Source organism: Anguilla anguilla, chromosome 4, assembly GCF_013347855.1.
Source record: "Anguilla anguilla isolate fAngAng1 chromosome 4, fAngAng1.pri, whole genome shotgun sequence".
NCBI classification, from domain to species: domain Eukaryota; kingdom Metazoa; phylum Chordata; class Actinopteri; order Anguilliformes; family Anguillidae; genus Anguilla; species Anguilla anguilla.
The window spans coordinates 44,879,769-44,904,470 of NC_049204.1; the positions used below are offsets into that span (position 1 = coordinate 44,879,769).

At 41.2% G+C, this 24,702-nt stretch overlaps 1 protein-coding gene across 4 annotated transcripts in view; it reads right to left on the reverse strand.

The window, feature by feature from the left end:
* The window catches only part of smpx (small muscle protein X-linked), a 29,559-nt gene extending 11,031 nt beyond the window's left edge, over positions 1-18,528 (reverse strand). The window contains exon 1 of one of the 4 annotated variants that reach the window (XM_035414902.1): positions 18,421-18,528. The gene's annotated coding sequence lies outside the window, so the exon portion shown is untranslated. Of the gene's footprint in view, positions 1-16,433; positions 16,487-17,177; positions 17,339-18,420 lie in introns of those variants that run through there. The other 3 variants (XM_035414901.1, XM_035414904.1, XM_035414903.1) reach the window with 3 other exon arrangements.
* Positions 18,529-24,702: the final 6,174 nt, after the last annotated feature.

Sequence of the window (24,702 nt, forward strand, 5' to 3'; positions counted from 1 at the left end):
GGTGGTGGATCTTTAATGCTTTGGGGTTGTTTTGCATCCACAGGCCCTAGGGCCCTTGTTAAAATAGATGGAACCATGAACTCCAGCATGTACCAAGATATTTTGTCCAAAAACCTTGTTCCCTCTGCCAGGAAGCTACACCTTGGCTGCAGATGGACATTTCAACAAGACAATGATCCTAAACATACGCCCAAAACAACTAAGAAATGGCTGACCGAACACAGGATCAATGTCCTGAAGTGGCCATCTCAGTCTCCAGACCTGAATCCAATTGAATATTTGTGGTTTGAACTCAAAAAAGGAGTCCATAGACGTCAACCCAAGAATCTGAAGGAACTACAACAATTCTGCATGGAGGAATAGCTGAGGATCCCCCCAAAGAAGTTCCATAACCTTGTACGACACTACAGAAGGCGACTACTTGCTGTTATAATGGCCAAGGGAGGAACCACATAGTACTGATAACAGGAGTGTGAATATTTGCGATTCTTGATTTTTCTGGAACAAAATATATAATTTGTGAAATGTTCGATTGTGGTTTGTGTCATTGCATTATTATTAAAGAATATAATTTTCAGCATTTTTGTGAGAATGAATAAAACTAATTACTTACATAGTTTATTTTGTATGATCTCTTTTGTTCATATTTATCAAGGGTGTGAATAAAAAAGGAGTCTACTGTATATTGCTGTAGGCTGTGCTGTTGAGATCACGTTATTAATTTAACTGGAGCAGTAATGTCACCATGAACAGGCCACCAGCTAAAACAGCTTACCTCACACAGAACACACCTATCTGTGAGATATTACCCAGATATTTATGTCTGCAGGAGCAAATACTAACACTTCACTCACCCAAATTTACCATCTATTCACATCTCAGTATGTCAATCAATGCTCGTGTTACCCCACTAATGAAGAATGCTACCTTAGACACCTGTGATATCAGGAACTATCGACCTGTATCGTTTTCAGCTTTTCTGTCCAAAACTCTTAAATGAGCAGTGCTTAACCAATTACCATCTTCTCTCCATCAGAACAACCTGCTTGACCCTCACCAGTCTGGCTTTCAAACTGCTCTCCTGGCTCTAACAGAGGGACTTGCCACTTGCCACTCATCCTTCTCCTCTTTCCTTGTCCTCCTACTACTCCAGCTACTCATCTCCACACTGGTTGGGATGAGTATTTCTAGGACTGTCCTCTCTTGGTTTGCTTCCTATCTTGCAGATAGGTCCTACCTGGATGAGGTCTGTCTCTGCACCTCATCCCCTTGTTACAGAAGTCCCACAGGGATCTGTACTGGGGCATACACCGATCAGCCACAACATTAAAACCACCTGCATTTTTCAGCTTTTTTTATTTAATATTTTATTTTGTTTGTAATCAAACAATTCACACGTGGACAAAGTGCAGACTCAGAGCTTTTATTAAAGGGTATTCTTATGCATTTAGATTTTACCATGTAGTAATTGCAGAACTTTTTATACGTAGTCCCCCATTTCTGTGTTTTTTGACAAATTAACATAATGTCAAATAAAAGAGTCATGTTTTGTATTTGCTTGCATATCATTTGCATGCTATGACTTCCTGATGTCTGTGACCTATCAACATCATCAGAGTCTGGATATTGTATTGTCAGGTTGTCCTACAAGCAATAAAAAAACTATTTGCATTTGAATGGATCTCTATGGGAATTATTAATAATAATAATAATAATAATAATAATAATAATAATAATAATACATTTATTTTATATGGCGCTTTTCATGTTCTCAAAGACGCTCAATCAAAAATAAATTAATAATCATAAATAAATCAAACTTTATTTATATAGCACCTTTCAGAAAAATCAAATTGCAATTCAAAGTGCTTTACAAGCGATTGATAAAACATAAAATGTTAAAATTGATTTAAAGACTAATGCACACCAAGTTGAATAAGACAACAATAAAAGGTGGGTAGTTAAGATAAAAAAAGATACATAATAAAATATAATACAAACAATAAAAATAACAAGAAATAAAATGACGAAATATTACACGAAGTAAATTTTATGAAAAAACTAAAATAAAATGCATGATCAACAGTGAAGTGTTGATAAAACAAAATAGAATAAAATAAATAATAATGATGAAAATAAATTAAATAAGTGTAAATACTAAGACTATAAAATTATAAAACACTACATAAAAGCCAGACTGAATAGATGGGTTTTTAGTTTACGTTTAAAAATATCAGTATTTTCAGCTTCTCTCACATACGCTGGAAGGCTGTTCCAGCGGCTTGGAGCGTAATGGCTGAAGGCAGCAGCACCAAATGTTTTTGTTCTGCTTCGTGGAACAGCTAAAAGAGAGGAACTGGAGGATCTGAGGGGCCTTCTTGGTTCATAAACCAAAAGCATTTCTGAGACGTAGTCTGGTGCAAGGCCATGTCGTGCCTTATAAACTAATAAAATAATTTTAAAATCAATACAAAAACTAACAGGTAACTAGTGTAAAGACTTTAAAATAGGCGTAATGTGCGCTCTCCTTTTGGTCTTAGTCAGCACTCGTGCAGCAGAATTTTGAATTAATTATAGCTGATTTATTGTATTCTTCGGTAGACCGGAAAGGAGAGTATTACAGTAGTCTAGCCTGCTAGTTATAAAAGCATGCATCAGTCTCTCTGTGTTGCTCAGAGAGAGAAATGACCTCACTTTGGAGATGTTCTTCAAGTGATAAAATGCTGTTTTTGTAACACCCCGCACATGATCCTTGAAGTTAAAATCAGAGTCAAAAATCACTCCTAGATTTCTTACTTCTTGGCTTGGGTTAAGTCCTAGTGTATTTAGTTTGGGGGGTCAGTTTCTCTCTCTGAGCCTTTGAACCAATTATCAATAGTTCCGTTTTATCCTGGTTGAGCTGTAAAAAAAATCTGTGACATCCAGGCCTTTATATCTAAAATACAGGTAACAAGTGAGTCAGTCAGCCCAGTGTCACCAGGAGACACGGACACATAGAGCTGAGTGTCATCAGCATAGCTGTGTAAAGAAATGCCGTGCCTCCTGATGACACTGCCCAGGGATAGCATGTACAAATTAAAAAGTAACAGTCCTAAGATTGATTCTTGTGGTACCCCCCGGGTAACCTCATAATGTTTGGAGAAGTGGTTATCTATAGATACAAAAAAATTTCTTCCGCAAAGATATGAGGTAAACCAGTTAAAAACTATTCCAGACAGGCCAACATGCTCACTTAATCTATCTAAAAGAATCTGGTGGTCCACAGTATCAAAGGCAGCGCTCAGGTCAAGTAGCACAGAACTGAAGGCTTTTTGCTATCAAGATTTGTTCTGATATCATTCACTACTTTTAGCAGGGCTGTCTCTGTGCTGTGATGTGTCCTAAAACCTGCTTGGAACATTTCTAATTTAGTATTTGAGTTTAAAAATATACTTAGCTGATTAAAAACTAGTTTCTCTAAATTTTAGCTTAAAAATGGGAGATTTGAAATTGGTCAAAAATTGCTGGGTGTTTCAATGTCCAGGTTCACTTTCTTTAAAAGAGGTTTTACTAAAACAGTTTTAAAATCAGTGGGGAAGACACCAAGCTGTAAGGAGTGATTCACTATGGCAAGGATGTCTTCGGATACACAATTAAAAATAGTTTTAAAAAGGGAGGTTGGAATTGGGTCAAGGGAACATGTGGAGGGCTTCAGTTCTGTTACTTATAGGCAGCAGTGTGGCACAGTGGGTAAGGAACTGGGCTTGTAACCAAAAGGTTATAGGTTTGATTCCTGGGTAGGACACTGCCATTGTACCCTTGAGCAAGGTACTTAACCTGCATTGCTTCAGTATATATCCAGCTGTATAAGTGGATACAATGTAAAATGCTATGTAAAAGTTGTGTAAGTCGCTCTGGATAAGAGCGTCTGCTAAACGCCTGTAATGTAATGTAATGTAATGTTACTATTTTCCTGAGAGTTTCAACATCAACCAGGTCAAAACGTTCCAACTTGACATTACTCTGTACACAAGATATAGGTAAAAGTACAGTGTGGTTGTTCTGCTGGCAGATACCAGATCTACTATTGATTATTTTCTCCCTGAAGTAGCCAGCAAACTCTTTACATTTAGAACCTGGAAGCTTGATACTATAGTTAGTTGTGGGGTTTACCAGAGAATATGTTGTACTACAAAACAGGCTAGATTTTGAATGTTGGTGTTTATCAGGTCTGAGAAATATGCTTGCCGTGATATTCAAATTGCCTTGTTGTAATTTTTTTAGTTTTTCAGTGAGTATATTGTGATGGATTACTAATTTTGTTTTTCGCCATCTGCGCACAGCAATTCTGCAGTCATTTTACTTGATTTTTTACTTTGATTATTTTTATATGGGGCAACCTTTTTTGTAGTTATTTTCCTGGTTTTAAGTGGAGCGACTGCGTCAAGCACTGTTTTCATTTCATTTAATTAACTAAGTCTTCACAGGATGTGGTAAAACGTTATTTTTGTAGGTTGCAATATATGACGTGAGAGTTTTGGTTACTTCAGGGTTAATCTAGCGTTTTTTGACAACGTTCTGTGGTACTTGGCAGAGAATGATCAAAACAGTTAAAAAACACACAGTGGTGGTCAGACAGAGACAGACAATATATTGATGTCAAGGCCATATGATACAATTAAATTAAAAATTAAAAATGTGCTCATGTTTGTGAGTCGGTACATTAACATGCTGTTAAGGCCATACATTCCAACAATTCTAAAAAGTCTTTGGCTCTGGTATCTGCCACATTATCAACATGTATGTTAAAATCACCAATTAAAATACAAGTATCATAGCTCGTATGAATGGCAAATAATAGGTCTGAGAATTCTGTTAAAGAAGAGGGGACAGATAATTTAGGATATCTATATACTGTCACTGCAAGGAAACAAGGCTGACAATTAACAAGTAGCATTATATTCAAAGGCATGAAATGTGCCTAGGTCCACATCCCTGCTCTTTAGTGTCTCTTTGTAGATTGCAGCTGTCCCTCCACCCTTCTTTCCATCTCTGGATGAATAGGAAAAGGTGTAGTTGGGTGGACAGGCCTCAGTCAGTGTGACAGGTGCATCTGTGCCCAGCCAGGTCTCAGTGAGAAAAAGACAGTCAAGGTTATGCTCATTGATGAGGTCATTGATACAAAAGGATTTGTTTGTTAACGCCCTTATATTAAAAAGAGCCATGTTGATTTCCGTCTGGTTTGCAGCCGAAAATGAATTCATGTTTATGGGAACTATAACCAAGTTATTTATGATTGACCCCTTTATAGCTCTGTTTGCAGTGTTGTGTCGAGTTGAGATGATGGGTATTCTAAAATCAACAGGGGTAGGTCGGGTAGGTAGTCAGGGTGAAATACATTGCATTATATTGTGGGCAAGCATCTGAGAATCCCTGTGGTTGGGGTGCAGTCCATCGCGCTTAAAGAACGCAGGGCGGCCCCAGAAAAGATAAAAGTTGTCTACAAATGTGACCTTAAGTTTGTCACATGAATTTAAGGAGAACAGACGACTGAATTTTTCTGTTCCCCTTTTGTAAGTCGGTAGGGGTCCTGAAATTGTAATGTTTTTTCCAGTTTCTTTAAGGGTGTTGAGAAAAGTTCCTTTAAAATTTCAGACTCACAGTGAGAAGTGGCGTTGCTGCCAATGAGTGCCACCACAGTACTCACTTTAGCGTGTTTTCCAAGCACGACTGGAAGCTATCTGTTGAGGTCCAAAACACGGGCTCCGGGAAAACAGTTGGACCGCTGTAATAATTCCACGGGAAGGGAGCGAGAGCCCCCGAACGATGGAATCGCCAATCACCACGGTGGAAGCAAGTGGTGATGGAGTGGTGGGTGCAGCGGAGGGATGGCGGTCGGGGGACGTGTTCGGGCTCAGCACCGTAAAACGGTTTTCCAGCTTCAGCTCCTGAGATGGTACGGGGTGGAGGATTTTCCTCTGTCTTCCCCGCCTGCCTCTGTCATCCACCCGTTTCCACTGATGTTCCCTCAGGCCAGGTGTGGAGCAGGAGCCCGTTAAGCATCTCACAGCTGGAGCTGCCATGTCGGTGGTCAGCGGTGGAAAGTGCTCCTCGGCCTGTGTGTCCATATATGTCTTTTGAACCGGGAGAGCTGTTTCAAGGAGCGCCGAGTTTTCTGCTCCCATGCCAGCGGATACTATTAAAACCGTTGAGTTAAAAGTGTCCCAAAGTTTCGATCTCTCTTTTAAAACAACGTTTTGCTCTGTCATTTGACAGACTTTCATGTGCAATTCAATCAGCTTCTGCAGCAGTTCTTTTATTTTATCGCAGTTGGTTCAAATAAAATTTTCCGTAAAGTCCTCCACGCTGATGATTAAAAACATTTCACAGAATTCACATTTTTGGACCCTCTTGCTCTCGGCCGTAGTTTGACCCTCCATTTCTAAAAAAAAAAGTTTGATAGACAAAACGATACAACAATTTAAAAAGTCAAAACAAACCGGGGAAGACAGGGGCAGCCATCTTGCAATTCCGTTTCACAGTCTGAGCATGACTTAAAGCCATTTAGCCAATAAATGTGTTCCATACTATATCAGCATAATTTACAGCTGAATCTAGTCCCAGCCCCCAATTCCCATAGAGATCCATTGAAATGCAAAGAGTTTTTGTAATGCTTGTAGGACAACCTAACAATAAGACATCCAGACTCTGATGATGTTGATAGGTCACAGACATCAGGAAGTCATGGCATGCAAATGATATGCAAGCAAATACAAAACATGACTCTTTTATTTGACAATATGTTATTTTGTCTAAAACACTGAAATGGGGGACTACGTATAAAAAGTGCTGTAATTACTACATGGTGAAACCAAAATGTATAAGAATACCCTTTAATAAAAGCTCTGAGTCTGCACTTTGACCACGTGTGAATTGTTTGATTACAAACAGAGAAAATAAAATATTAAATCAGAAAAATGCAGGTGGTTTTAATCTTGTGGCTGATCGGTGTATACTGTTCTCCATTTACACCAAATCTCTTGGCTCAGTCATTACTTCACAAGGCTTTTCTTGTCACTGCTATGGTGATGATACACAACTGTTCTTTTCTTTCACTCTCTCTGCTGTACAGGTTATTGAGAGAATATCTGTCTGACTGACATCTCAATGTGGAAGGCTAGGCATCACCTGAAGCTCAGCCTTGACAAGACGAAGCTACTCTTCATCCCTCGCAGGGCCTCCCTACTATGACAGCTCACCATCACCATCACTTTTGATGGTACTACCACGGCTGCTTCTTGCTCTGCAAAAAACCTGGGGGAGGTCCTGGATGAATAGTTGGACTTCAAGGAGCATATGGCTGCAACATCGCAGTCCTGCAGATTCCTTCTGTACAACATCAGGAAGACGATACCATATCTGACCACGTACTCCACCCAGCTACTTGTCCACGCCATGGTAATCTTCCATCTAGATTACTGCAACTCCCATCTCACAAGTCTACCAGCCTGCGCCATACAGCGACTACTGCTTATTCAGAATGCTGCTGCCTGACTTGACTTCAATCCCCCTGCTGAAGTCACTCTACTTGCTGCTGGAAGCTGCCAGGGTCATGTATGCACTTATTTTATTTTTCTGCATTTTATTTTTAGGTATTTCATTTTATTCCTCTGTGAAGAACTTTGGGCGCTATAAATATTGTATTACAGGGCTATTCAACTTCAACAGCAAGTGGGCCAAATATGAAAATCACTGGGGGTTCGTGGGCCACACAGAATACTTTAAAGCTTGTTGTTAGCTTAGTAAGGGTGTCAAAAGTGCCATGAAATTGAGTTTGAATATATTCGAATATCATTTGTCTATAATTTACAAAAATAAGCTGCTTACTGTCGGGCACAATATGCACGCGATGCTCCATCTAAACTGGCCTGCGTGTTATTTTCCACAAGCGGGCAGTAGAATAGAGGACATCGGTGAACTTTCATACTAGGTTACTACATCTGGGGCCTCATTTATAAAATGTATTTTAGATAAACTGTGTGGCGCGTACGTAGAAAATCACGTCAAAGTAGTGATTTATAAAATTTCAACATGAATCGATTTGACCGTGGAAACGGTTGTGGCTCTACGTCAGGTCTTCACTTTACGTATGCACGCAAGTTCATTTTATAAATGAGCCCCCTGCAGCTTCTATAGCCTAATGCGCAAATGAATAAAGCACTTTCTCATGGACGTAATTTGCCACAACTCAGCATTTATTAATCACAATAGGGAAATGATTGTTTATAGGAAATCCTGTTTATTTCTTAACACAAAAACTAATCAAATGGCTAATACCTGTAGCCTAAAACAACATAAATTACTTACTCTGTTTAGTTTGTTTAACTTCTTTCATCATCCAATTTTATCAAAATCTTCAGAACAGAAAGGAAACATAGCCTGCCATGGGAACATTATGCCTAAATTGTTAGCTGACCAGTAACGTTAGCACAGGAAATGAACTTTGCGTGCATGAACATGATTAATTATTATTTTTATTATTATTATTATTATTATTATTTCATTTTTTCTCCCATGTGGGAATTCCAAAAGAGATTCTCACAGATCAAGGCAACTCAGTTATGTCACGGACATATCACTGTACGGGCGAAGGCCCCGTGGTATTTTGGACCTGTTAAGAGAAACTTGGGAGGATGGTCCAAGCCAAAGTAAAAATGAAATTTAATACGTTTTGGACCTGCGATCAAAGCTACATTCACTTAGTCAAATTGCACATGAGAATTTGACCCAGGCTCAAGAATGTCAGAGACGGCAATACAACAGAGGAGCTCAATTGTGAACATTTTAACCGGGATAAAAATTCCTACTGTTACTCCCGTCATCAGCATCCAAATTTCTCGCCAAGTGGCAAGGACCTTTCGAGGTCACACGGTGTGTCGAGTATGTAGACTATGAGGTCATTCGTTCTGATAGGGGTGGGGCACGTCAGATCTACCATCTCAATTTGCTGAAACTGTGGAGAGAGGTAGACCCTGCTTTGCTAGCTAAAACAGAGGTCTTGCTAGATGAGCTGGAGCCAGAGATTCCCAATTTGCATAAAAATAATCTGGTCCCAATTGACAACCATCTGACTCCGAAACAGCAGGCAGAGGTAGCTCGATTGCAACAGGAATTTGCTGACGTCTTCTCCCCCTTACCAGGAAGAACAAACATTACAGAACACCATATACATACCCCTTCCCGGGCGCTGTAATTCGAAGTCACCTGTATTGACTGCCTAAACACAAAAAGAAATTGGTGCAGGAAGAATTAGGCAAAATGCTGGACATTGTAATTGAGGAATCCCACAGTGACTGGCGTAGCCCTATCGTGCTTGTTCCTAAGCTTGATAGGACTGTTCCTTTCTGCGTGGATTACCGAAAGGTAAACGCAGTTTCGAAATTTGATACCTATCCTATGCCTCAGGTGGACAAGCTGCTGGAGGTATGGTATCTGGGTTTCCTCTTGGGGAGGGGACGAGTTTGTCCTTTGGATAAAATAGTGGCTATCTATGCTTTCCCAAACCCAAGTCCAAAAAGCAAGTTAGGTCGTTCCTGGGGCTAGCAAACTATTATCGTCGGTTTATTCTAAACTTTTCTAGTCTCGCTGGTCCCTTGACCGGCCTCACTTGAAAGGGAGCCCTTGATCCAGTTCAGTGGATGGAGCTGTGCCAGGTGGCGTTTGTGAAAATAAAAGCATGCTTGTGTGGCGGGCCTCTGTTGATTAGCCCTGACTTTGATGAATCTCTTCTCTTGCAGACCGATGCTTCTGATAGAGGACTGGGGGCAGTGTTGTCCCAGGAGGTGGATGGGGAGGAGCGACCGGTGCTCTACATCAGCCGCAAGCTCAGCCCCAGGGAGAGTTGGTACAGTACTATTAAAAAGCAATGTATCACCATAAAGTGGGACGTACTACCTCCTGGGCAGACCCTTTGCCCTCTATTCAGATCATTCCCCCCTCCCATAGCTACACAGAATGAAGGACACCAATTCCAGGATTACCCGGTGGGTTCTGGCCCTCCAGCCATTTTGTTTCCGGGTAATCCATCGGCTGGCATCTACAAACGCTTGTGCTGATTTCCTCTCCCAGGAGGGGGGGTATCAGATGCAACCCGGCTCCATTCTGACGGTGGAGGAGTGTGGCAGGGCTCAGTTTGCGGGAGGAATTCAGGGCAATTAGAGGACCACGCCTACTCGTTAAGTAGGCACACACCTGGATAATGTTACGAATCAGTCCAATATTTAAAAGTGTGCTTCTTTCCACAGTAGGCGTCTGAGACTGGGGATCCCCCACAAGAGCGAGAGAGAGCACGTACCACGGGAAAGGCTGAAAAGAGACCGTATAATTTTATTTATTTTGTCTTTGTTGTTTTAGTTTATTGTTTTTGCCCAGACACCGAGAGGCTGACTGGTGAAGGTTTTTTTTGTTTGTGTTCGTGAGTGATTATGCTCTCTCTCTCTACTCCCAATAAAATGCCAGAGTTATCCGGAATTTTCACATCTCCCTGTGTCCAGCTGTATTGTCCCTACCAGGGTAGTCACAGCATGTGACAGAAAGTAAAAGTCCTCCCCAGGATCACCTGGATTTGCTAATTAGCACAATGCTTCAGCTAGGTGGGGCAACTAATCAGTTCATGGGTAGAAGCAACACATGGCAAGACATTTACTTTCTGACCCGTGGACTTTCTGATATCAACTGGCTCGAAAGCTCATCTGGAGGACTACAGAGGAAAAGGAAGTGGTGGCTGGGAACATGTGCTTCAGAGAGCTTTTACTCATCTGTACTCTTCAGCACTGCCAGAAGATACAACAGTGGGGCTCTTAGGTGCCTCATCCTATTAAGGCACTGTCTAGAGCATGAATGGGCCCAACGGTCTGAGATAAAACCTAGACAGGCTCAGAGCCAACTGTACCTGACAGCCCTGGCAGGTGACATGCAACTGATTGAGCAGGTACCTGTTAAGCTGCATATTAAGTGCACTCATGTCCATGTGTGCCTGACTGGTTAATTGTGGTCCTATAAGAAGTGGTGGCTGATATCACGCGATTCAATGGGGAGCACATGGTTGTCTGTGCTCCCCTGAATGGATAATGGAGGTTGTAGCGAAGAGTTCTTTGAAAAAAATACAATTAGGTGTTCTAGTTTAGGTGATAAATGGGAGGGAAGTATTAAAAAGGGGATACTACGGTGATGAGATGGGCCTATGAATATGGCTAGGCAAAACTGGGAGTAAAAAAATCTGGGTTACCAGTAAAATTGGAAAATGTTGAGTGCACTGAAGAATAGCATTTTTTCCCCTAAGCCTACACTTTCCACATACTCTGAGTGTTTGCATGAATTCCCTGCCTTTCATCTCACAAAAACCGTCTGGTCAGTTATGACTTGTTAGAACATCACCAGTGTTTGAAGTATCTGCTCAACTCAATCCTCCCCAACTGAAAACCATACAATCAGAACCCTCCCGGCCCCATGAAAAAACTACCTTTGTAATGCAGTCATGAAATCTTTGTGACCTTTTTCAAATGCTTTATGGTATCAAGGTGGTTGATTTTGTAGCATTTTAATGTGATTTAACCAGAATATTGAGGCTTGGGGTTTTGGGGATGCAGACCATCTCTCAAGTGAATCAGGATGATTGTGCTAATCAAGCTGGGCTCTGTTTGAAAAGATAAGTAAGATGTGTAACACTACAGTGAATCTGACAGTTGATCAACTGAAACTGATGTAATTTGGGTTACACTAAGAGAATGACAGACCCCTGGTGATCCAGTGCTGCCATGGAAACATCTCATGAAACTGATTTCTGTTCAATCCACAAACTCTCTCTCTCTCTTTCTCGCTCTCACTCTCATGGTTGTTTGTTTCTACACTTACAGAATGGACCGTGAAGCATTTTTTGTGATAAGCCATTAAAAATTATCATAATGGCTGACGAAGAAAACAATTACTAAGTAGTAAAAATCCAACTTTGATGTGGATATTACCGTTTCAGGAAAATGGCAAGCATTGTTGGGCTGAATGGCCTGTTCTCGTCATTATGTTATATGTTATCTGTTCTTAATGTTTGCACTAGACATAAGGTAGTAACCTGCTGGTTATGTGGAGGTACTGCATGTTTGACGACTGTGTGAAAATCCCTGAAGTGGGCTGTGTTCATGCTTTCTGAGTAACATTTCCAGTGTTCTCCATAACATTTGGGACCAAGACATATTTTTTCTTGATTTGGTTCTGTACTCCACATTTTGGTTTGGTTCATTTTGTTTCATGAACAGAAATAGAGGCATAGGCCAAACCTTAGGCTTACCTAAATAAACTGTTTGTAACATCATTAAGAAGAAAAAGAGCACTGCAGAGCTCAATAATTGCAAGGGGCCTGGTACAGTTGATGACAGAAGAATTCTCATCATAATGAGGAAAAACCCCCAAACACCTGTCCAACGGATCAGAAACACGCTACAGGAGGCAGGCATGGATGTCAATGACTACTGTCCACAGAAGACTTCACAAACAGAAACAGACAGAGGCTACAATGCAAGATGCACAAAAAAAGAAAAAGGTCTTGAACAGTTAAGACCAATATTCAGAGTGTTGGGAACAGCAAAGTTTGGTAGAAGGAACTACCCAAGGTCCCAAGCATACCTCCAAATGCATGTATGGCTGCCACAGGTACTGGTCTTGTCTTCATTGATTATATAACTATTGATAGTAGGCACAGAATTAATTCTGAAGTGTACAGAAACATCTGATCAAGTTCAAGCAAACGCCTCCAGACTTGGATGGCGCTTCATCCAACAGCAAGACAATGGGCCTCATTCACAAAACATGTGTACAATCACATTTAATCGTAAAATGTGCATAAGAATGTTTTCAAGAACATTTCATCATTCCTCATTTTTTTCTTATCTGTGTTTGTTCATGCTGTTTCCTTATGCCAATCACATGAACAGAATTGTGCATAAAATTTACAGGCCCAATGATCCCACACCAGGAAGTAGAAACAGTTCAGGGAACAAAAACAGTAAAACAAAATGAACAAATAAAATAATCCAAATAATCCAAACAAAATAGACAGGGTTCTAGCACATCGGGTGCTTTGACCCCCCTAAATAAGAAAGTAGATCTTGGACTTCTAATAATAACTGGTGAGAGTTCTCTTAGACAAGCATTTATAAATAAATAAATAAATAAATAAATAAATACTTTTAATATAGAGTGGTAAAATCAGGGTAATTAAATTAAAATGAAAACAGTAGTAATAAAAAGTAAAGTTACAGATGTTACTATCAGTTAGCAACCTACACTGGACATAACCCAACAAACAGACATGTTGTTAGAAAAAACTCATTGTAAGTCGCTCTGCATCAAAGCATCAGCTAAACGCCTAAAATGTAAAATGTAGTGTAGTGTTGTTAGTGGCCCTCTGGTTACATTTACAGTAATTGTATACATATTATGGAAACTCAAGTTAAAACAATTGATTCACAGATAAAGAAAACATTAACAATTCAAAAAGAAAAGGAGAGCAGTCACAGATAGTTCTATGAGAAAGAAAAAAGTAGAGGGAGAAAGAGAGAGAGTGTTAAAATTTTGAACTGACTTTAGTTTATAAAATTATTTAGGAACTGTAATTCTGAGAAAGACACTGTGACTGTGTGAATGACAGGTCAAAGATGAAGGTGAAGTACATTCCCAGCTAGGCCAAAGCTCACCTTAGTAACTGTAACCATGGTGCTGTTTATACATCAACACAGGGGGCTGAGAGACATTGGCTCAGCCCTGGGCTGCATTATTTTTACTCCAGCCAGGCAGCTGTCAACACTACCACCCATTACAACCACCCCACTCGTCCTTTACTTTCATCCCCCTGCAATCCCCCCTCCCCCCCATTACAACATGCACAATAACACCCATCCCAACATCACCCCTCACACACACATACACAAACAAACTTCTAGCTATATCAACGTTTATATCAATAGGTTTAATGTGTTTAATAATATGCAAAATTAATCTTGCATGTTTGGACTTTGAAAATTTATGAAAATTTAATAACAAATAGGCATAGGCTTCGCACAAAAGGATAAATCAGGTGTAAAAAAAAGGCTATTTGCATCTGTGCACATTTTGTGTGTGCATAAACCTCTTCTCAGAAAAAGAAGCTTCCATGATCTTGCATTGTTGGTTCTTCATTAAAATGCATTTTTCTACTTGGGCAAATAAACACAATTTCATTGATTCACCATGACTAATAGCCAATGCCAATACCAGAAAATGCACCAATTGGCTTTAGCCTACAATGCAGAATAGTGCATTTAACAAAAAGACAATTTGCATCAGTCATATCTTTAGGCTTATTCAAGTTCATCAGGTTTTGGCAGAGTAAAAACAAACTATTTATAACAGGCAAAAAATAACATAAGGGCTATGATAGACAACCACTAACTTATTTAAGCTGTGTCCTTTTAGTTGTGGTGATACTTCATGGCATGGAAGCAGGCAGCTGCTGACATGAAACTGAATATCTCATAGGTTTTAGAGCATCTTGAGAGTCGCAATAGCAATGCAACCTTCTCCTGCTGGCAGCTTCTCGTTTCTTTTTTTGTTTTTGATCCGAGAGAAATCATTATTTCATGCTGGAGGGTGATTGGGGACGATAACAATGAATGGTTGCTGTGCTTTTGAGACAAAATAAGTGAAGTGTATGTTTGTGATTGTAAGAGCCTAAATATATACATTTATTTATTTTAAGGCAGATGCTATTAGCACCCAGGTGTCAGTAGCCAACAATGCTATTTGCACCCGGGGTGGAATATAGCCAATGTGGCTATTTACACCCGGGTGTATATAGCATGGCAGAGACGAGCACCCAGGTGTCCGTAGCCAACAATGCTATTTGCACCCGGGGTGGAATATAGCCAATGTAGCTATTTACACCCAGGTGTATATAGCATGGCAGAGACAAGTACCCAGGTGTCCATAGCCAACAATGCTATTTGCACCCGGGCACACATTAGACACTGTACGTGTATATGTACTGTATGTATATTTTAGAAACAGCATCAGAGTCCTGATCTGCTGCACCACGTAAAGGACAAAGGTGAGGGGGTGTTTCCATGAGGCCGGACCAAGTCTGAGTCTCTGCCACCCAGTAGCGGGCATCAGGGACCGCCACATGGACCCACATTAACTCCGATCCCGAGTCGTAATGTGCTGTGCTTCAGAACCTGGGACTTACAAAGTTGTTAACATAACCTGTGAGTGGCTAGAGCCACAGTTTGTTGGGCTTTGTGGAGCCGGGGGGTGAGGGGGCCGGGTGTAAATAGCTGAATAGCTGCCGTGTGCAAATAGACACTCGTTATTTTAATCAATGAATTTGTTTTTTATTTATTTTATTCTGGCCAGAATAGCTGAAAGGCTTTACATTTCATTTGATAATTTCACTGGCCAAGAACCATCTGGTTGGTAGCTAATGGAAACTCTGACTCTGACACAGAGACACACACCATAGCCACACACAAGCAAACCATCAACACCCACCCTTACACATACCTCAACAAACACTCACCCCCCTCCCCCCTCCACGCATGCGCACACACACACACACACACACACACACACACACAGATAGCAGCTTCTTTTCACATTCATTTATTCAAAGCCCATGTAAAATAATTCTGGTTAAATAGAGAGCAGTGCATTTCTAACAATGGCATCCTGTGTGAATTCATAGACTGTGTTATCAGATGCCACAGGCGGGCAGGATGGCCATCTCAACCTTTGATACGCAAAACAGTGTGCTCCACTTCCATAAAGCAAGGCAAAGACCATACCAAAATGTGAAGACACACCGCCACAACGGGTGGACTGCTACACAGTTTTAAAAATCAGTTTTATGGTAAGGCCTAAACAAAGATTGTCCTACAATTACTACACCACAACAGGTGAGACAAATTTTGACAAGGCACAGACTCAGTGAGCACATTCTGGCCATGGAGACTGCCTGACACATACGCACCTGGTACAGCCTGGCTACAGAGACACGGCAGACAATCTTGTGAGGAATAGCTGTGCAAGCACCGCAAGTAAAAAATGAAAAAAAGTGTATTTCTCAAGTCAGTGCAATTCTGTGAGTGGGACCATGCGTCAGACCTAGACATTACATTACAGGCATTTGGCAGACACTCTTATTCAGAGCGACGTACAACAAAGTGTATAACCATAACCAGGAACAAGTGTGTCGAAAACCCTAGAGAGAAGTACCGTTCCAAGTGCAGGGAACAACCACATAGTTCAACTTGGACCCTGTAGGTTAAACTGATTAACACTAACACAAACAATCATTATTCTTTAAACAGATGCCTATATTCTAATAGCAACATACCTAACCCTGGCCACAATGTAACAACACTACTTACCACTCCACACTGCCACTCTGACCACTGCTCCACACTGCTACTCTGACCACAAGCACCACACTGCTGCCCTGACCACTGCTCCACACTGCTACTATGGCCACTGCTCAACACTGCTACCCTGGCCACTGCTCTACACTGCTACTCTGACCACTGCACCACACTGCTGCCCTGACCACTGCTCCACACTGCTACTCTGACCACTGCACCACACTGCTGCTCTGGCCACTACTCCACTCTGCTGCTCTGACCACTACTCCCTACTGATGCCCTGACCACTACTCCACACTACTGCTCTGACCACTGCACCACATTGCTGCTCTAACCCCTACTCCCTACTGATGCTCTGAGCACTGCTCCACACTACTGCTCTGATTGTTGCTGCACACTGAATACTACTGGCACAAGCAAATGTTTGTACACATAGACACAGACACAAACGTGCGCATGCACACACACACTACCATGCACATGGGAGTCCAGGTTACTGCTGTATCCCATAGTATCTACCCCTGACACCCTTAGGCTTCCGGCTCTGAAGCTTTTATAACATTCAAATGTGATTCCAGTAGCATTTGTAAAAGAAAAGTTTTTAAACAAATGAGAGAACAGACTAACTATTCAGACATGACAACACCTAGAACCCCAAACACACCTACACACACATACAATCACACAATCTCCCTCTCACACACACACACACACACACACTCGCACACACAAAGTGGCCCATAAAGTCTCCAATACCTGTAAGCAGAACACTGGTTTTCACCTGGATGTTGTCAGGCGGTTGCTGTGGCGATGGACCCTAATGTAATCCCTGAACCCCTCCCTGCTTGGTTCAGATCAGCACCGTACCGAGACTGGGACCCTGCACTTTCACACTCCTACTCTGGGACACACGCTCAGTGAAGCTACATGTTGAGGGATTCCTCTCGTATCTGGCATTTGTTCTTCCTAAAAATAGCAGCGCAATACACAGAGAGACCTGCTCTCTCTCTCCATGTCTCAGAACAAACTTCGAGACACACATACACACAGATGCATGGGCATGCATACATACACACACCTATAAAACATGCTCATACACACACACACACACACACACACTCACACACACACATAATCCATTCAGTGGTATCTAGCCCTGATTCACTTTTAATGTCTCTGTACTCGGCATCATCCCTCACACACCCTGTGTTGTCATATCTCTGCTGTTATGATGCACTTATGATTGCTATCATAAACATGCACATTAAGCAATTACCTAAATAATCTGTGAACAATATATGTGCCAGTCAAACTCAGCAATGCAAATTAAAACCAACTGAAACTGCAATACAGGGATGAAATGTGCAATCTGACCGCACTTCTCTAACTAACCCCTCCTATGCTCCTAACACTGCAATGAAGTATCCTGACCCTGCCTCCTCACCTGACCCAAACACTTGTTCCTATCTCTTTACCTGGACTGGGCAATTTTCCTGGCCACACCACTCTTTTTGAACCTACATTAATCTTACCACATTTACTGGCCTCCAACACGTTAAATCCCTTGAGTGAATGGAGGAGGTCATTGCCAAGAATCCCAGTCTAATACCCTCTGATTTTATTTCTTGGAGCATCCTCTCTCTCTGCTAGAGCTGTCAACTGAGGAAACTAACTTTCTCAATGAGTGGAAAACTGTAATAACATATCATATGTGTTGTTATAAATAGATTATTTCTAAATGTGCAATGGGAATTTTTTAAATCAAACCCAGAGTACATGACACAAAAGGTTTGTCTATCAAACACAAATCGCAAAAATCTTTCCACTAACCCAGATCAGGCATTTCTTTTGACTTTTGATCATTTGAAAGGGGAGCAGAAAATCTTTTTTAACATAAAAAACCGAGGAATTGCTAAATCAGCACCACCTCCTTCATCCCTCCTGCCCCCGATTGAGGAGCCCTGTTTTCAGATCCTGAGGTCATGATATTGGCACTAACCTTCTGACTGCTTACTAGGCCGCCCTGGGCCACGCCCAGCCTTCTCAGCTTGAGTTCCTCTCTTCTCCTGTGTTGTGAGGTGTGCGGTGTGCGGCTCCTCTCCTTATTAAAGACCTGACCTAATTGCAGCTCTGGTAGGGAGAGCTGGGGGAGCGTGCCTAAGCCTCTCCACCTGATTGGATCTCTACTCTGCACGCCAAGCCGTCCCAGTGGAACCGGATCAGTCTAACTGGGCGGGTCACCCTGAACTGGGGTAAGAAATCCACTAATGTGGTTCAGGGCTGGGAGGTGCTGCACAAAATAACCTGGATATTATATACTGGGATCATATTTATAGCAGTTGAACCTTCATATTAGGAAGTCACAAGTTTCCTTTAAAAATGCGTAGAAAAAAAACATCTAAACACACTGCATTTTTACTTTGATCACACTGAAGTATGTATAAAAATACATTTTCTTCTGGATAATCCCAGCCCTGCCTGTCCTTGCTTGTTTTGTGAAAGAGATATGTTTTCAGATCTGAACTATCTGCTCAGAGAACGGTTCTAACATCAACTAGAACACTAAATTAGCTGCTCAACCTACTTGTAAAACACACTTCCCTACCAACCCCTACCTATGAAACACACTAATGTACAAACCCTCACATGGGGAACACAGTATGGTACAAACCCTCACCTGTGAAACACACTACTGTTCAAACCCCCAAATGTGAAACACACTACAGTACAAACCTCCACCTGTGAAACACACTATAGTACAAACCCTCACATGGGGAACACAGCAAACCCCCACCTGTGAAACACACTACTGTACAAACCCTCACATGGGGAACACACTACAGTTCAAACCTCGACCTGTGAAACAGACTACTGTACAAACCCCCACATAGGGAACACACTACTGTACAAACCCCCCACCTGTGAAACACACGACTGTACAGACCCCACCTGTGAAACACACCCCTGTACAAACCCTCACCTGTGAAACACACTACTGTACAAACCTCCACCTGTGAAACACACTATAGTACAAACCCTCACATGGGGAACACAGCAAACCCCCACCTGTGAAACACACTACTGTACAAACCCTCACATGGGGAACACACTACAGTTCAAACCTCGACCTGTGAAACAGACTACTGTACAAACCCCCACGTAGGGAACACACTACTGTACAAACCTGCACCTGTGAAACACTACAGTACAAACCCTCACCAGTGAAACACACTACTGTACAAACCCCCCACCTGTGAAACACACTACTGTACAAACCTCCACCTGTCAAACACACTACTGTACAAACCCCCACCTGTGAAACACACTACTGTACAAACCCTCACATGGGGAACACACTACTGTACAAACCCTCACCTGTGAAACATACTACTGTGCAAACCCCCACCTGTGAAACACACTACTGTACAAACCCTCACCTGTGAAACACACTACAGTACAAACCTCCACCTGTGAAACACACTGTAGTACAAACCTTCACATGGGGAACACAGCAAACCCCCACCTGTAAAACACACTACTGTACAAACCCCCAACTGTGAAACACACTACTGTACAAACCATCACTTGTGAAACACACTACAGTACAAACCACCACCTGTGAAAAACACTACTGTACAAACCCTAACCAGTGAAACACACTACTGTACCAACCTCCACCTGTGAAACACATTACTGTACAAACCCCCACCTGTGAAACACACTACTGTACAAACCCTCACATGGGGAACACACTACTGTACAAACCCTCACCTGTGAAACACACTACTGTGCAAACCCCCACCTGTGAAACACACTACTGTACAAACCCTCACCTGTGAAACACACTACAGTACAAGCCCCCACCTGTGAAACACACTACTGTACAAACCCTCACCTGTGAAACACACTACTGGACAAACCCCTACCTGTGAGACACGTTACTCATAATGCACAGCTCACCATTTACTGACAAACATACTAGGAATGTTATTGGTTTGTTAGCCAGTAACATGCCACCTCTGCACCCACCATGACTGCCTGTTTAGCAGTGTGGTGATGTTTATGTGGGCAGAACAAAATAATAAGAGGAAGAAAGAAAAAGAATTAGAAAAGAATGAAAGGAAACAACAGAGGTTGCTTCAGAGTATTGTAATACACAGTGAGCCTAATTATAGAAATAAGCAGCTGTGTCACTCCTGGGCATAGATCGGTGAATGTGCCCAACATCAACCTTACTTACCCGTCAATGTTGATCCAGTCCCCTCGATACCCTGCTATGGATCGATGGAGCACTGCGCATGTGTTTGTGTGTGTGGTATTTACAGCTCCCAAAAAGTGTACAGGAAACAAACCCTACTAGAACCAAATGGAGTATGTAAATCCAGCTCTAGGGCTTCCTTCTTGAGTCATCAACTCACTTCTCTGAGTGAAATACGCAAACACAGACTGAATTGGAAATTAATAAATAAATAAATGCATCAATCAAGTAATCCTGGTGTGGCTAACACTGGTATTGGAGAGCTGCAGGATCTTTTGGTTTTTGTTTTCATCTTAAAATCAGCAACCAATTTTGATGTAATTCACCTGATACTGTTTAATTAACTTTTATTCATTGATAAACTAAATGCAAAGACGCAATATAAACCATCAAGCCTTGGATACCCCCAATCAATTGGTATTATGTAATATACATGGAAATCCACTACTTGAAAATGGCTTCATCTCCAGTATACACCACACTAAATTTAAGCACTTCACTTTTGTTAGTAATCCATGCATATTCGTTGTGTTTATGAGTAAAGACGCTTGGTGCATCAGTTTCTTTTCCAAGGGGCTGCAGCTGTACCTGTATAAAAAGGTACACAATGCTTCAACAATTTGCTTAATTTTAAGGGCATGAGCATTGCACATGAAATGACGAAATCAAATTCAGGTCAGGAAACTCTGCAGCTGATCATTAGTTGGCCTCAGCTACTACATGTTCTCATATTCAGCCAAGCACATACATCATTATATGCTCTCATACTTGTCTCTTCCAATCACACGTACAATACTCAGACCTCTCCAGTTCTGCCCTTTTCATGCTTTGCTTGCTGCTCACAGAATTACACTCACCCTCCACCACCACAGCTTCCACCTGTAGTTTGGATCTGCTTCTAGGAAGCAACACAAGGAAAGGATGGAAGAAGGTAAAAATAAATGCTTGGAATGAGCCCCTCCTTTCCTCCACTACCATCTCATCTCATCCATTCCCCCGAAACCGATCTTTGTGTTCTCCCTCCCTCCAGTGTACCAATATTGGAGGAGACGAGTGAAGTGCTCATTCCAATTATTTTCACTCCTTGCATCCTTCCCTCATGTCCTTTCCAAGCTTCAGAGGTCGCAAGAAATACAGGAAAGGATACAAGAACAGAGGAATGGAGGAAATGTGTATTAGGCAAATAGAATTTCCTTTCTCTTTCAAGCGTCAGTTTCAGGCCACATCAATTAAACACATGGCAGATATGTGGAGAGGTGGATCCACAGGTTGATCATTTATAAATCACACTTTAAAAGAAAAAATACCCTTGCAAAAAAGCACTCGTGTATCCTCGCTCAACACATCCTCCGGGGGTTGGTATGCCTTTAACCCCTCACCCATTTAGGGGACATTCTATTTAAGGCTTTATAACTCCAAATGTGAGCAACAAAGAGATTTGGAAAATGGCTTGAATGAAGCAAGACACTTGTACCATTTACAATACTAGCTAAATTAAATGAGATTATATTCATAATTTAGGTAGAAATACATTTCCACAAATCCAATTATCTTGGTGAAAATGCAGAAGTGAAATTGTCCTCCATCACTTTGAAATGACATACTGAGAGATCACGTCTATATAACAGGTAAAACTATGCATGAATCATAAACTGTTGCATGTTCTCCCCGTGTCCATGTGGGTTTCCTCCGGGTACTCCTGTTTCCTCCTTCAGCCCAAAGACATGCAGTTAGGCTAATTGGACACTAAATCACCCATAGGTATGAGTGAGGGTGCGAATGGTGTGCATCCTGCGATAGATTGGCAGCCTGTCCAAGGTGTATTTGTGGCACTTAGTTAAAACTGTAAACAAAATTGTAAACAGAGGCCCATTTAAATGTTTTGTTAAATGCTTATCAAGGTATAGAAACAAATGTTATTACATTATTGGTAAAAGATCAAAGTCTGCTTACGCATGGCCAACAGAGGGTGCAATAAGCCTTGTATTTTAGAAGCATCACATTGGTAGTTTCGTGATTCTAGAAACTTCATCAGTATATGATGCAAATGATCACATCACTACAGGTGAAATACAGTGCTTTGATAATATTTTGTATTCTCTGTCTTTTTCACTGAAAATAAATGTGTTACACCAGACTGAGCCCCGTGCATCATTTCATGCCTGAAACATTATCTTGGTCAACTCTTTGACCACAAGTGTGTGAACTACTAAAGATATATGAAGAGAAACATAAGCAGTGCATCCTGGTGTACCTTAATGCCTCCAAATCTATCCAAAAATTGTAAATTATGCATTGCTGTACATCATAACATAATCATATATTTCACAACAGATCAACAGTTTTGACACAAGAAATTCACTTCTGCATCATTTTCAAGAGGGAATTGCTATCTTTTCATTAGTATAGGGGTTTAAGATATCTAGAGAGCAAAGACCTCTCCAAAAATGAATAAAATGCTTTTTGTCTATTATAAAGCATATACTGTACATCTGCCCCTTATGATGGTTTAAGATAAAACATTGATATCACCTTGAAAGATAATGCAAAAAGATTTGACACAAGGTGGTACACATAGGTAAATATTTAATCATTCACTCCTGTAAAACGGGACATTTTACAAATGTTACTGTTTATGGTCACTCCAATGGAACTTTTACATTAACTTTTACACAGTAAATTTGAATGAGTTGTTCCCATGCTCTAAGTGACAAGTATAGCCCATAGAGATACTAGTACCCCATATTATGTACAATAAGATTACAATAAATACAAACCTATGAACGTTTAAACTACAAGTACGTAACTTGCAAGCATTGTAGAATAGCGCAAACCTCAAAAATGGTAAATTTCAAATTGTGAGTGGTATGAATTCTAACAAAGCAGGCCACTACGAGCCACTACACTATGGTGACACTGCCCAGGGTGTGCTAATAATGTTCCTATGCTAATAGCTAGGCCTGTTAGTTAGCCCACAATACAAAAGTTCATAGCATTATTAGCAAAGGTTAACAGTTGTCTCTTATGACAATGCGAATACAAAAATATCAAAAAATACCCCACAACGTAAATAATGGAAATGTTACAAGCAATATATACATCTTTGTATGTATCCTGGATAGACTTTATGATTCCTCCTCTTCTGATTCACTCCCCAAATCCATTTGCTTTAGTCATGCTGATGAGTTGGCAAAATTCGTAAAATATTCAAAAAATCGAAGAAAAAAACAATTATGTGTCAACAAGGGCTTGCATATTACTGTGTAATGTTACCATAGACAGCGCAACCTATGCTGGAGCAACTATTCTTGCTGTTTGCACAGGGCTGTCATTTGGTGGAATAAACTTAAAATTCCATACACTGTTGTAAAGCATATACTGTCCTCTATGTCATGGTTGTGCCTCCTTTGTTCCCGCCTGTTCCCGCCTCCCTGTAGTTTTTGTCCTGTCTCCCGCCCCTTAGTTTGGTCTGCCTGTGTATGTCTCATTATTCAATTATTTTCTGTCTCGTTATTTAATCATTGTTCCCACCTGCCTCTCGTTATCCCTCACTTCTGTGTTAATTGTGCATTATGCTCTCCTGTGTCTTGTTAGCCCCTGTCTATTTAAGTTCTTGGTTTGCCTGACTCGGGTGCTGGTTCCTCGTGTTTCTGCCTGCATTCCTGCTTGTGTTTCCGCCCGTATGTATCTGCCTGCCTGTGTTTCTGCCCGTACTGTTTGTGCCCTCGTCATTTGTTTCTTTGTTCTGAGTTTTTCAAGTGTTTTGTTCTTCTGCTTGTTACCTGTTGCTAGGATTTGAGTTTTTTTTGGTTTTGCCTTTCGTGGCCTCATTTTGTTTCCCTGGTTTTGTCTCCTGTTGTAAGTAAAGTCTTTGTTTTATAATTACCTTTTGAGCTTCATGTGTTGTCTTTTACACTGCACTTGGGTTCTAACCCCTCAAACCCTGACACTCTACTGAATAAAAGTGGTATCAAGCAAACCACAATGAACTGAAAGCAGCTACGCCGCATTATTTGCTAGTGG